This window comes from Corvus kubaryi, unplaced genomic scaffold (genome assembly GCF_017639235.1).
Source record: "Corvus kubaryi isolate FWS band 111438036 unplaced genomic scaffold, C.kubaryi_AGA036_p1.0 37385, whole genome shotgun sequence".
Classification (NCBI taxonomy): Eukaryota; Metazoa; Chordata; class Aves; order Passeriformes; family Corvidae; genus Corvus; species Corvus kubaryi.
The window spans coordinates 9,121,556-9,137,317 of NW_024581127.1; the positions used below are offsets into that span (position 1 = coordinate 9,121,556).

Genomic DNA, 15,762 nt, shown 5'->3' on the forward strand with positions numbered 1-15,762 from the left:
TAATAGATGTGGTTATCTTTCATGCAATGAATCTAAAATGATACCCAGCCCAATGATGTGTCAGATGTTATACAGAAGCAAAAGAATAATTTTTATTTGTCCTTGAAATCATATCAAATCAATTAATCAATTATTAATCATTTAGAGAAGTCTATTATTAACTACGGTTGTAGTTTTCCCACATAATACTATAAACATTGTTCATCTGAATTCCAAATAAACAAAAGCAAAAAAGGCATATTTTTGCCTTCTAATGATTTTTCATGAATGCTTAAGTAAAATCTAGTTCTTTCATATTGCAACTTTTACCTCTGAAAACTATTTGCAATCACATATGTAGGCTGTCAATGATAAGCTCTGGAGTCCAGTATTAACTTTACTTGTCATATAGATACAATAGTAATGGGCAGTACAGCAAGATGTTTGGTATTATTCAGAAGTCTTTCACTAGACCTCTGAACTGTATTGCTCATATCCAAGCCCAACTGTGTAATGGGTATGTCAGGAAAAGGTGAAGAGTAGCCAGTGCTTTGGCTGTAACAAGCCATGAAAAATGGATATGGCTTGTTCATTTTCAGTGTTGGAGGCTGCGGAAATCTATTTTTCTGATTGTTTGTAGAAAATGAAGCATTTGTGTTAGATGGGTCGCTCTTTTATCACATTTGTTGAACGGCAATTCTGTTTTATAACTCCTACCTTTTGGGTTCAAGGGAAAAATAGATTAAATAATTTCAATTATATTCAAGGGGAGATTGCTTTCAAACTTCATTAGGAAAAGTCATACAGATGAGTGAAATAAAAGAACTCGAGTGATAAAAACAAGGCAGCAAAGTCAGTCTGTGGGATGACATTATTAGAAGATGTTTCCTGGAGCGGTGTTCTTCAAGCAATAGGCCATGTAATGCCATCAGTGCATTATTTACAGCTTCTTGCACACTGGTCTGACCAGATTTTTTAAACTGTGTTTTCCTAAGGCAATAGATCTGTTATTACTATGATTACTGTTGCTAGTCTCTTTTAGTATTTCTTGTGGCATCTATAATATGCCAAGTGTTTTGTACAAGGAAATGCCTTTGCACTACTCAGTGTACTTTTGTGCTTTCTGTAGCAGAGAAGTGAATTTGTGGCAAAGGAAATTAACTGAACAATAAGTACTTGAATTCTTTGAATCTTTTAATAATAAAAGAAAGGGTTTATTCAATATTAAGTTTTAACTTACTTTGATTTTTCTGCACACATTTCATGCCTCAGTTTCTAATATACCAAGGAATATAAAGAATAAGCAAGGTGAAATTTTCTTTTAGCTGTCCCTAATTTACTCTTTCTATGTATGAAATACATAGAAACAATAAAACAGTTGTTATCAGTATGGTTTGACAAAAAGAATGAAATTGTAAAAGTGCTGCTTCTCATTAAAGAAATTGTTTCCATGAGCTCTTTTAATTGGCAGTAGACATTAACAGTCACCACACATTAATGAAGAGATGACTGAGAAAATTTACTCAAGATTATGACCCAGAAATAGTGCATTATTGTGAAACTTCTTGATGAAAATTACTTTTTTCTCTGTCCTGAGAGCTTTGCATTCTGAAATAAATAGAACTAATGAATTTATATCAACAGTCAAGTTATGGAAAGGGGACAAGAAAACCCTGTTACAAATGTATAAATAAACTTGATTAACATAGTTGAATTTTCTTTTAAATTTAATTAGAATATATTAGTAATATAATGAGGGCTGAATGATAGTCAGTTGTGGAAAGCTATTTGAACAAAGGAATATTTGAAAAAAGATTATCCCACAGTATATGCCTGACACTACTATACACTCTGGTACTCAGTACCTCAGAAAAGAAAGAATAACTTCATTTAGACTGCATTATTAATGTACATTAGCTCTTTCATGGTATAGCTAATGGAACCATTTACATTAGCTCCTGCCTTTTGTGGACCAATGCCGTTCAAGATTATGCAGCTTTATCCATGAGTCGGAAACCATCCAAATGTGTGTATCTGAAATTAAAAATTGAACCTGTAAATTCTTATAGCTGTTAAGAGTGCTACACAATTCACTGGGTATCCTGCCTAAATGTTTCCTCTGAGGTGGAGTACCAAAATATTGGGCTCAGTAGGTATATAACAAGGCATTTTGTTTAGCAAATTCCTCAGAAGTACAAATCCAAAACACTGGTATTGCTCTCAGTCTTACCAGCTTCCTGCGGGTCATTATAATTGGCCTCTTGGACTCCTCCATCAACTCTGAAGCTCCTACTGATGTGTTTGGTAGTCAGCGATATGTAATGGTGGTGCTGTGTATATTGCAACTTGATGGAAGTGGATTTCAAGAGCTGTGTGATTATTTCCAAGCTTTCTGTTTCATAAACTATAACACACTCTAAAAAGCTGTGGGGTAGAGATCGTAAAGGAACACAAAAAAATATGCTTTGGAAATTTATTGCTCTTATTGTGAAGTTCAGTGTAGTTTCTTGAAGTAATATTATGTCTTCATGGGAATAGCATGTTTCCTGCCCACAGGACAGAGACGGGTCAGTATAGGGCACAGGAGTCTCTTCACAACGATTATTTTGTAAATTGCTTCAGGCTGGAGCAGAGAAAATATTGAAGTTGTTCTAGGACAAAACTGCAAGTTATGTTCTTAGTTGTGGGAACAAGTCCACATTATCAACTCTTCTCAAAAGTTTTTCATCCATTTAAGCACACCTATGAGTTACAGAATATTTGTGCATATCCGCTTCCTTTCCAAATAGGGCAAAGAGACAGTGAATAGGAATTATTCTGAGGAAATAATGAGTCTGTCTGTGAATTTTACCAAGGGTGATTTCATCCTTATCTGGTGAGAGGAGGATCAGACACCTGCTTCCTCCAAAACAAATTGTGCGAGTCCCTGATTGCAGCTGTAGGCTGAGGAAAAGAGCTGCAACCTTTCTCATAGTGAGGAGTCCAAACTTGAACACATGATTCGAGGTGCGGCCTCACCACTGCCAAGTGCAACAGGATGATCGCTGCCCTGGTCCTGCTGGCCACACTATTTCTGATACAGGCCAGGATGCCATTGGCCTTCTCTGGCCACCTGGGCACACTCAGGCTCGTGTTCGGCCACTGTTGACCAGCACGGACAGATTCTTTTCCTCCAGGCAGATTTCCAGCCATTCTGTCCCCACTCTGTAGCTCTGCATGGGGTTCTTGTGACCCAAGTGCAGGGCCCAACACTTGATCTTATTGAACCTCGTACAGTTGGCCTTACTCCATTGTTCAGATCCCTCTGTAGAGCTTCCCACCCAAACTGGTGTTGTCTGCAAACTTGCTGAGGGTGCACTCAACCCCCTCATTGAAATCCCAAATAAATATATGAAAATAAAGATATATGTAGCAGCTTCTGTCTAAAATTCTGGTATCACTATCACAGCAACTTCTAAATCATAATGCCCCTTTGACTTTCCTTTTTTTGATAGACTTTTATTTTATAATACCTTAACTACTATGCCTAATTTTTGTTTGCTTTCATGTGCATTTTTATACCAGCATAATTCCTTTAACTTGAGAATTTTTCTTCATTTGTGTCTGAATAAGAACCAGACCATCTCGCAGGTATCTTATCAAAAAAAGTTAAGTGGTACAAAGCTCGTACTTTTGTTCTTTTCCATGGAAGATACATGGAATTTCATTTTTGGATCCTTAGAAAAAGGAAAGATTACAGTACCCAGATTACAAAATATGCTGTAGTTCTTCAGTTGATGCCCTTTTTAACTAATAAATTAGTTCCACTGTAGCTTGAATCTTGTTTTTTTGCTGCAAATATTCACCTGTGTCTGCCTTCAGGTCTAAATTAGATGCATTCTCTGAATACCAAGAGAGTGTATATTGACATGCAGTCTAAGGTAAGATGGTGGTTGCAGACATTTATTCTGGGAGACATACGCTTTTGCACATCCTTTTGAGAAGCACAGGAGCCCTGAAGGGACTTTCTAAATTATAACTACCTGGTAGAAAAAATCCAAGGAGAATAGCAGGTAATAAAGGGAGATTTTAGAGAGATTCAACATATACCTTTGCTACAAATTGAACTGATGTGATAATAGGGCTGCTTTATCTTTTGTTTCCCTTGCCACTACTCAAAACATATCTTCTCTATTTTATGTTTCTAATGTCTAACAACATAGAGAGACTTAAATGTGTATTTGCAGAACAAGGACTCTCCAGACTGAATCAATTTTTCACCTCAATCTGAACTACAGAAAACATTAATCGTGTCATGAATGCTTCTCTCTTAAAAGGAATAAATACTTATGCTGTTTTAGTGAACTAATTCGTGAAAAAAGCACTTTGGCCTGAAAAATGACAGATTTACCCAAATGCTCTGGGTGACTAAGCTTTACCTAAGCCAATGGTAGGCTAAGGTAAGAAATTCAAATCGGAATTAGTGGTCATTCAGTTTCCACTTTGTAGCGGGTTCAGTTTGTAACCAGGCAGAAACACCAAATTAGTGTAGTGGTTTTTGTTCAAAATACTCATTACTTACTTATTTACCTTCTGTGAGATAAGAATTAGAAGAAAGCAAAGCAGGCACCAAACTTAAAAGAATATAAAGAAGTTTATTAACAGACCTAAAAGAAAGGAAAAAAAATTCAGACCAAACCTTCAGAACACTTCTCCTCTCCCCACCTTTCTCCCTTCTCCCACTGACAATGTAAAAAGACAACCCTTGAGATTTTCAGTCAGTTTACCACTTCCATAATAACCTTGTTCAGTTCACTTAGGGAGATGAGTCTCTCTTGCTCATGCTATGGAGACATCTCCACAAGAAATTCTCTCATGGCTTCAATGTCACAACAAGACAGGCGCCCGGGTTGGTTCCCTGCTCGCATGTGAGAGTCCCTTCCCCCGACTTACAGCTTTTCCCACAACGGCTTTCAAGGGTCCAGTCTTGAGCTACTGGGGTACCATTTTAAGGATGAGCTGTTCAGAAGCAAAGGTTCTCTTCACCTATCTCTGGGAGCATCTTCATCTCTAGGACTACCTCTGGGAGCATCTTCATCTCTAGGAACAGAGGTCTTCTCCTTCTGATTTGGAGCAAGAGTCCTCATCACTTCCATCTCTCCCTGTTCAAACTTCTCATCAAATTACAGCTGCTTCAGCATTTGCTTATTTCATCACAGGTACTTTGGCTCACAATTACAGTCATTTGCTTGTTTCAGCATAGGTACTTTTGCTCACAAGTACAGTTTGAACACTCCACCCCCCCATGCTTTCATGAAATTACAATGGGTACTCTGAGGTATCATAGTCCATCACCATAGCTTTACAACAGAATTTCAACTTCTAAGCATCTCCTCTTTCTCCTCTTTCAGGGTTTCAGCTCTTCCTTCTTCACTGACTTTGGTGTCTCTATGGTGTTTTCTTTACCTTCCCTCTTCCTCAGACTCGGAAGAGGATTGATGTCTGCAGGTTTCATCTGTTCTGGAGGAAGCTTACAGCACTAAAAGGGTTAATCTCACCTGGGCCCGCAGCTGGAATTCGCTTATCGCTGTTGGTCACATGATCTTTGCCAGGCTGTGGGCCTCAGACGAATTTTTGGCCATACTGGAGGGGGGGTGTGTGGAGCCAGGCTGTGCCATCTGCACGTAACAGGGCTATGGGGGGGCTGAGGATGGAACGGCGCCCCACGGCTCCAGGATGGCTGTGTCCCGGCCTGGGCCCACTGGGCCTCACGGGCCCCCCCCTCCCAGTTACCTGTCCCAGGGCTGGAAGCAAGAGAGAGCTTTCTCGGGGTTTGTCCATTCTGAAATGTGGATCACAGGGGTGTGTCAAGCTCCTTAAGTGGCTTCAAAAGTTGCCAGTGTCCAAACTAGCCAGTTGATAGGTTCTGTTAGGTCATAGAGGAAGCTGTAAGCACCTCTTTGCAAGAGAATCACTTCCGTAACTATGCTAACCTATGACACACTTTGTCATCAGTTTTCAGTTAGTAGCATGGAAGTATAACAATCTTTCATTTGTACAAACATAACTCATGATTTATCGGAGCAATCTTGGTACTCTTACCCACCTACCTCCCACTAACATAATGGGCAGGATCTATCAGGAAAGCAATGTTATCTTGTTTTAAAGACTATAGGGGAGCAGCAACTGAAAAGGTTTCTTATTTTGCTTCTGACACACCTGTAAAGACTTGAGTTTTAATGTGGGTCAAAATATTCCAGGCAAGGATAATGACTGACTTAGAGAAACACTAGAGATTTTACCAATATAATTAAAAAGTGGAAATGTTTGGCTATATTAATGTATCTTTTAATTAAAAATTAAAACCAGAAAAAATTATGTACACATAATTATTAATCATATATTCAAATCGCATTTTAATTCATATAACATTAAGAGATTGTATATTGCATTTTCACACTACTGAACTAGAAGGGGAAATGCACTTCATAGAAAATTCTCTGGTCCATTGTAAGTTTTGCAGGTGCACATTTTTCCTGGGGTGACTTTATGATGTGTATCCCCTATCGCTGCTCTATGCCCAGAAATTAATTTTTTGCCTTTTCTGTGCCTTTAAACTGAGCCTGAGAGGGGGGAGAGAAAAAAAAAAAACTGAGCAAAACTTTCAAAGCAGTTTGTAGTTTTTTTCAAGGTCACAGAGATACACAGACTCCTCTCTGCATCCTGTGGCAGCGAGAGCAGAGGAAAGCACCCTGCTTGCTCTTCAGCCAGCTTTTGGCCCTTTTTCTCTGGAAGGAGATGGAGAGTTGAACTTCGTTTTCCTGGGACTTTGGTTTTTTCTGTTCTTCTTTCTTCCTGGACTGTTTCAACATCAGAATACATTGGGACGACTTTCCACCAAAGCCTTGGCCCTGGAGGTGGGCCTGCAACCCAGCTCCAAGGAGAAAGAGAGAGAGAGAGGCTACCTACGGAAGGAATCTGAAATTTTCCCAGGTTTTCTCTCCACAGCAAGAGGTTTTATTATTTAGCATTATTATCCTTTTCCTGTGTGTTTGTTAAACAAATAGTTTTCATCTCTTTCACTTTCCTTCAACGAAAAAAATTTTTTTTCCTGAACCTGGTGGGGGAGGGATGGTTGTAACCTGCCTTCTATCAGAGGATATTTTCCTCCAAATTTGTCCAAACCACAACAACATTCTAATGTACTGTACTTATCTTTTGGGGTCTCCCCCCCTGCCATGTGGTCCTGGGAGAGGGGCCCCAGGGGAGAGACATGGGGTTTCCGTAGCACCTGGTCAGCCTCGTTCCCCATTGGCTGTTTTGTGTTCCCCTGCATGGGCAAGGACCCTCAAGTCCCGTGATTGCCTCAGTTCCTTGGCAGATCCTTGGCCATGCGGCTGGAGAAATAAACATCTCTGAAACATCTATCAAGAGTCGGTCCATGTACATTTCTTTTCCACGGGCCTCGTTGTCTGATATGCGTGTTGCAGAATCTGCACTGTAACAAATGGTAGAGAAATGCGGGCAGAATGATCCCCGATCCCTAAGGACAGCGACTGATTTGTGAGTAAACTTTGCATTTCTCTTCTTGTTTTTGTTTTGCTGTTCCATCTCTAAATTATGGAGGAACTGTGGAAAGACTCTTGGCTCTCCGAGTCGCATATGGACATTTATCTTAAACTTGAAAAGATTCTTGAACAATGATTTGTAAATTTTAGCTTAATTCAAGCTCAAAAGGAACTGAAACACTTCCTGGCATGGTTGTTTAAGAACTTTTTCTACGTTTCTTGGGATTTGATTCTTACCAAAGGCTTTTGGAAGACTGTTTGGATGCAGTTAATTTCTGAGTCAAAATATATGCCAATGGAAGAATATTTTCGTGAATATTATTTAATTACCGAGACTGCTGAGCAATGTCAGCTGTGTCCTTGCAAAGGGAAACCTGCCTCAGAGTCCGTGCAACCCAGACCATGTGGACTGAGCGCTCTCCAAGCAGCAGCAAGGCAGTTCCCGCACGCGGGCGGAGTGATGCAAGCTGCAGTGTCGGCAGCAGAGTGAGGCGCGGCAGGAGCCCGCCCGGCCCCATGCAGCGCATGGTGGAGCAAGTCCCGTGAGAGGAGAGGCGAAGGGCAGCGGTGGTGGTGGAGCAGAGCCACACCTAGCTGAAACGCACGCTGGAGCAGGGCACAGGGGGGTCATCGCTCAGGGGGCCTGGCCGAGACGTGAGCACAGCCCCAGGCAGTGGCAGCACAGCTGAGAGCAGAGGCGGTGGCGCGTGGGGAGCTGAGCAGCGCGGCCCAGCCCAGCCCGTGTGGCCCCAAATGCAACCCCGGGAAGAGCGCACAGGCATGAGCAGCCCCGACGGCCCCGGAAGCACTGACAACCCTGGCAATTCCAACACAGGAGTGAGCGAAAGCATAAGAGAAAGCAAAAATGCAGTGAGACAGAAAACAGCAACCACTCAAAAAAAGGAAAAAAATCACCATAGCTAAGGTTTTAGGAATAGTAAAATGGTATAATGTTAAACAAAATTATGGTCTTATAATGAGATGTGACAACCAGAAAGACATATTCGTTCATAGAACTGCTATTAAAAAGAATTACCCTGAAAAATACATCCCAAGCTTAAGAGATGGAGAAGTAGTAGAGTTCAAAATTGTGCAAGGTAGAAAAGGGTTACAAGCAGCAGAGGTCACTGGGCCTGATGGTATTTCTGTAAAAGGCAGTATATATGCTAAAAATCGTAGTCATGTTAGACAATATCTCCATTATAAGCCCCCCCTACAGTCTCCCTTTCCTAATCCCACCTTCCCTTTTACCCTATATCCTATTACCCCCAGTGTATTCCCAATCCGTTTTTTCACCCATGGTTTCCCTCACAAAACCATGCCTTTGCCAATTGTTTCCCCAAAAATCCCTTTCCAATGCTGAGTGGGGGATGAAGAGGGGGAGGGAAGAAATTAACTATTGTTGTTTAGAGTTCCAACAGGTACAAATGGAAGAAACCCTCTCCTGCCTCAGTTTCCCCACAAAGCATGCTCAGAGAGTCCTGTCACCCTTCTGTCAGCCTTAAGATGTTCCAGAGAATTTGTTTGGACATCTAAAGACTCAGGAGGGTGGCTTGTTTTGTTTTGAAACTGTACTTGTTATCTCATGTTTATCCAGTTGTTTTCAATGTTAAGTTTTAAATCTCTTTTTGTTAAAATAAATGGGTGAAATGTTGGGATCTCTCCCCCTGCCATGTAGTCCTGGGAGAGGGGCCCTGGGGGGGGAGACACAGGGTTTCCCTAGCCCCTGGTCAGCCTCGTTCCCCATTGGTTGTTTTGTGTTCCCCTGCGCGGGCAAAGACCCTCGGGTCCCGTGATTGCAGCAGTTCCTCAGCAGATCCTCGGCCATGCGGCTGGAGAAATAAACATCTCTGAAACATCTATCAAGAATCGGTCCATATATATTTCTTTTCCACAGGCCTCGTTGTCTGATACGCGTGTTGCAGTTTCCCCGCTGTAACACTTATCAGCATTGCACTATGGAGTAAATAATCTGAAAACTCTAACTCAGCAATAGGCACGTAATTTTCTATCCAAGTGAGACTTAGAAAGCAAAGTATTTAGTTCTGGTAAGCCATGAAAATTTTATAGCATATGATTTTTAACATTTGAATCTTTTACATCAAAGAATATTGTATTCTTCTGGTAAAATAATCCACTTTTTTATGAATAATGTTTAAGCAAAAGCAAAATCAAACTTGTGAAACAATGTATAGGGAATTATCATTATCATATAAGTTTAAGAATAAAAAAGTTTAATAAGCAAACCTATAAAACTTGTGAGGTGTCGTGAGTGTTGACTTATTGTGGGGATGACTTTTGCATTTGCTGCACTCATATAAATATTTGTCAATTATTTCAACAAGTGATACCAATTTCTTTTTGGAAAATAGCTGTCAACATCCAGGCCAGGTTTTAAGGAAACTTATTTGATACACTTTTTTCATGCTGAACTAAACATAAAGTAATGATAAAGCAAAAAGACCAAGTGGTCTTCTTCCAAAATCAAACAAATAGAAACAAAATCCACAAGGATAGTGCATTTGTAGCCATGATGAACATAACTCCTAATGTCACAGGACCCTAGAGTGAAACTAGGGATATCAACTGAGACTTGTGCTGTCTTTATGAAGTCTTTCCCACTAAATCCCATCTTAGTCAAAGTCTTCATCATCCAGCCTTCAGGCACAAACTGTTATAGAACTTCCAAAAAATGCTTAATTATCCTTCCACAGCTTAGTTCAGAAAAGCTAAATTTTACCCACTAGAACTGACTCTTTTATCCCATTATAGTCTGTTTCTATATTTGGGAACCATTGTAATCGTGTTTCAGCCTACTCTGTGCAGGAATAGAAATCCTGTTTAAAGCTATCTCATAGGTCTCAGCATTTTTGCTGCCTACCCATGCCCTTGTGGTCTTGGTGAAGCCTGTGCAACAGCACACCTGAGTGTCAAGTCTCACTGTAGAGGCCCTTGGATACAACTACTAATCATTGTTCATAGGGTCTTCTAATAGTGGATAATTTTCATATGTCCCTTCCTGTTACACATTTTGGTGTCTCCCAATAGTTTTATACCTTCTATTGTTGCAGTAAGATTCTACAGCCATAGCAGCAGATTGTTTCATGCTCTCGAACACAAAAACATGATTAAATCTTGTCACTCCACAGTCCTGCTTTTTGCACATTTCTGTAACCAATATTTCCTCATCCTATAGTCACATTGACATGAACCATTCCATGTACTATCCATGCATGTCAAGAAACTCATATAAAGGTAAGAACGAAGGGTGATTTTTAACAATCATCCCTCAGCAGTTCGGGGCAGGGCACCATTGCACAATTGATGTATGCCTGTTTCAGAAAAGCAAGCTGAATGCTTCATCATGAAAGAAAAATCTATACTTTAATGGAATGACCTGTTTCCTTAGAGTGAGAATACCTGGAATAAGAATGAGTCAGTTTTACTCCCCATATTTCACAAAAGCTTCTATTTCTCTCTTAGTGGGACTTGGTCAAGTCCAAGTGAAACTACAGTTTAAATCTATTTTTCATGTTCAGAAATGTACATATCATGAAAATAGTTTAGTTATGAGGTGAACTTAGGGGGCTGAAGTTTTCCTTATTGGTTCCTTGGGGTCTCTTCCTTTGAAATTCTTTATATACTCATAAACTAAAAGTTTGCAAAGTTCTTCCTGGAATAAGGTTTTGTACTTTCAGCAGCCTGATGTCAGTTCATGCAAATGTTAAGTATTTCCTCCATCATAATGCCAAAAAATGATGACCTGACTGCTTGCCATCAGCAGATGTTATTCTAAGAAAAACTTTCCTTCAAGGCTTCAGAGAGATGCATATAAAGATACACTTAGTCTTCTGCATGGCCAGCTCATCTTTAAAATCATAGACAAGGTGTTACTATAGGATCTTTCTATGTCCTTCCATACTGTTTGACATGTCTGTATATAGCACAGGGTCTCACCTGCATGAAATGCTACTTTTTTCACCATTTCATCCTCGGGTTTCATAAACACTTTAAATATTCCTGCAAGATGGGTCTGATATATCCTTAGTAATTTTTAGGAGCTTTTCAGAACATTTAGATGATGTTATCTCAAAGATCTCAATACTGAGCCTTTATTATGTGCATATCTTGATGAGATTTTTGTTGGTTTCTTGTGGGTTTTTTTAGCAAACCATATCCAGTAGGTACTTCTGGATTTGAACTTAATGCTGTTTTATTTCTGTTGCAGGTCAGTAAGAAGTTACAAAAAAGTGTTTTCCTTTGTGGCAGACAGAATTCTATATCTTTTCTTAAATATACTTGCTTTGATTAGTGACTGCTGGGATCACTAAAATTTGTACAGCTATTCTATAATGTTAAATTCTGAACTGTCATAACATCATGCAGTGATAAAAACGTTGTTATGATAGGTTGTCTCATAATATTTGTCTCAGTGTCTCATGTGGAATGCACTGTATAAAAGGAAGAACTATCTCTGAGATGCTGTGCAATTTTTGGTTTGGTATGCTAGGAGGTCTTGTAGTCTACAGCTTTACTTTTTTGCTTGATCTAGCTTGATTTAATTTGATAGACTATTTTCCATTCATTTGGTTTCTTTCACTTCAAATAGAATCTCATCAAGAATGAGTCTGATATTTTCTTCTTGATCATTTGACAATACTTCACTATTTGACTTGTACTGATGGAGTTAGAGTTGCTAATGTCTTGTCACTTGTTTTTTTTTTAATGTGTGCCTGCCATATCTACTTGTTTTCTCATTCTTTTGTTAACATTTCACTTGGTGACCTCGTTCCAAAAGGCATATGTAGAAATTCACATCTGCTATGGGATATATGGAAAGAGCAGAGAATCAGAAGATTTCTCATCTATATCTGACAGGACAATATTTATCTTTCTAATCTGCAATTTGAAGTATGGGTGTTTTTAACAGTTCAGCACTGAATAGCAACAGGACAGAGTAAGGCTATTTTAGTGTACTGCAGAATCTGGGTAAGTCCCAGCCCTGTTATTTGTCTTTGGTCTATGATGGCTAAAGCCAGGAAATAGATTTGCCTCCCAAGATACCACTTAGCTGTTCAGAGGAGAAAGTATAGGAAATATTTCTCCTGCCAGAACACTGATGTAGCATAAAAAGTTCTTCACCTAATCATAGTCTAAGTACATGAAGGCTGGTCTTTAGCAGGATGAACTTTTAGGTTCACTCTTCCTCAGTTTCTTTCCCTTCTTAACAGCAAGCTCAGCTAAAATGCAAGAGATCTTTTTCTGTTTAGCTTAACTGAGACAAGAAATGCTTTGAGGGCATATTTCCTGTCTCAGGTTTGATTTCGTGTCTTAAGCCTACTTGCATTTCACACCTACGGAAAATACAGCAGAGGAAATCTGTTTCTTTCTCAGGTTTCACACTTAATCCTACAATTCTTTCAACAGTAGACAGCCTCATCAGCAAAACTGTGTAAGTCATGTATATTGGGAAAAAAAACCCCAAACTTAGTTGTTTATAGCTTACTAATAATTCAGTTATTTTTCAGCACCTCATACTGGCAAAGTGAAATTCACAGGCAAAAACAAAGGGATATTTGACAAATTAGATGCTCTTATTCTATATTACTCCCTTCCATAGAAGAAATGCTAGTATTAATGAGCTCCACCATAAGCTTATAAAGTTTCAAGTAAAAGTAATTTTTTACATTTTTTAATGACTCAGAACTGAACACTATTCATATCCTTGATTGTTATAACCCTTTAAGTGACTTCAGTACCTCCTAAAAAATTAATGGAAACTGAATCAGACTTTTTTCATGGCAAGACTTGTAACTTTCAAAAGGTTAACTGAAAAAGAATTAAACCGGATTTTAGTTTACCATAGAGATTACCTCATATTACTTACAAAATGATAATGTATCTTTAAGAAGACATTGTTTCTGTTTAAACCCAGCATGGAATTTCTAATTTGACATAGATGTAAGTTCCGATATGCGAGTGCCTCAGCTTTCTCCCAGTAAATGATAACGGTCAGGTAGCTAAAAGCTGTGGACATACACTAGCTTGCCCCAGAAAGAAGTACAATCATTTCCACAACTGAAGACTAAAGGCAGACAGGACTTGCTTGGATGTCTTTGCTGCCACGAGAAAGATTTTTTTTTTTAACTTTTTTTTTTTTTAATCTTTTTTAGGTGTGAGATGGTGTGCTTAAAGACCACTGTTTTCCTTTGTGGCAGTCTCAGTTTTTTAATACCTTTTTCTTTTACTCAGATCTATTGCTTGTTTACCTAGTCTCCTCAAGGTAAGTGTGCAGTGATCTGATGTTACCCAAACACTTTTATTACAATCACACTTATTCGTACCCTTTGTTAAAATCTCACAAAAAACAACATTTCCAACTGACTGCTGCGGTAATTTGCAGACATCTGTCCCACCTGTCCTACTGTTTGCAGTTAAATGTCAAACCCTAATCCTCCTGTGCTTTGTTTCATTCTGCTCCTAATGCTTCACACAATCATGAAAAAGAGGGGAACAGAATGTAATGAGTTTGAACTGTGGAATTAACTTTCAGATCTTGAAACAAACATGGGAAATGTATAACATCTAGTTCTTCTACAACTGTAAGGTTTCTGGACTCACTTCATGAAATCTTTGTCTAATTAGTGTTTCAGGTGAGGAACACAATCTATTACTGAAAATAGCGAGTTTAAAACAAAGAGTAGATAGCAAACAAATAGACATTAGATGACAGGAAAACCTGTACTTGGCAAAATCAGAAGCTGTTTCAAGCTGTGATCCACTTCTCAGCTATACACTATATGGTAATTCAACATCTTAAATTTTAAAGAGACACTTAAATATACTCCTTTTTAATGATTTCTTAAGGTAAGCTTTATCCCTTGATTTGATACTGTCACAGTTTTTGTTAAATTATAGAATAATTTGTGTTGAGTGAGACCTCATCTAGTCCAACTTCCTGCTCAGAGCAAGGCTGACACAAAGCAGTGAACAGTCCAAAAGGTTTGTCAGCCACTTTCGAAGTCACCCATGCAACCCATACTTCCCAGTCTTGGCTGCCAGGATAGCATAGGACATTGTGTCAAAGACCCTGCTAAAGATGAAGGGCATTTAAGGGCATACCTCTTCCCCCACCCACAAAGGTATTCATCCCATCATAGAAAGCTCACTGGGCTGGTCACATTTTGCCTCAGTAAAAGCGCTGACTGCTCCTCATTATCTTGTCCTTCATGAGTCTGGACACAGCCTCTAGGACAATTAGCATGTTTTGTCCAGTTTGTCTTGTTGGGGTTGTCCATCTTCAACATTAAAGTTCATCCTGATCACAGAAGCAGGCCTTACATACCTGTTGGTCAGCAACAGATTCATTATCCTGCTCCCAGATGCACAGATCATACACAGGGACGTCCCAAAAAATCCTGAGGACATGATTTGCTTTGTCTTACATTCCTTTTTTTTCCCCCTCCTCAGCCTTTTCCAAGTTCTGCCCCTTTACCACAATATTTCCCTCTTAAAATATTCTACTGCTGTCTACCCCTAACCTATTTTCCAGGTTTTTGTTAACTTTATGAATTTATTTGGTATTTATAAGAGCTTGTCCCAGAAATGTCTCTCTTATTCATGACTTCTGTCACACCACACTGCTCTTGTTTTTTTTTAAATGTGTAGTGTTTTGTCAGACTTGAGCTGCTACATTGTGGTCATGTCAGAGGCTGGGGTTAATCATCTGCATTCAAACCTTAATATTTCCAATTGAGTGAGATAACACTGATTATGCCTGTAATTCCCCAGAGCCTATTTGTTGTCTTTGAAGATGGGTGTGACATTTGCCTTTTTCAAGTCATTAGGGAGCTCTCCTGATTTTTCCAGCAATTCAAAGGTGATAGAGAGCAGCCTCACAATAATATCAGCAAGCTCTTTTACCATCCCTGGATCCATCTTGTCAAGTCTCATATTTAATACTAATAATTTATATTTCAGTATACCATGAAAGCTTAACATTCAAAGAAAAACAAAGATCACACTAATTCTTAACAAAATCAGTAAATTTCTTGGCCCATTTCCCTTTTCTGCAGTAAGAATATTGCTTTCTTTTTTTTTTTACTCAAGATTAGTAACAGGATTGTGAATTTTGATGATTTCAAAAGGTTCTTGTTTTGTAAATGCAGGTTATAGTTACTCCAGCAGCTGATCTGGATGGTATCTATAAAGGTGGCAGTTCTCCTGCAAATGGTGG

The 15,762-nt window shown here is 39.2% G+C and overlaps 1 protein-coding gene across 7 annotated transcripts in view; it reads left to right on the top strand.

The window, feature by feature from the left end:
* The window catches only part of RALYL (RALY RNA binding protein like), a 389,851-nt gene that overhangs the window by 194,867 nt on the left and 179,222 nt on the right, over nucleotides 1–15,762 (top strand). The window lies entirely within an intron of this gene.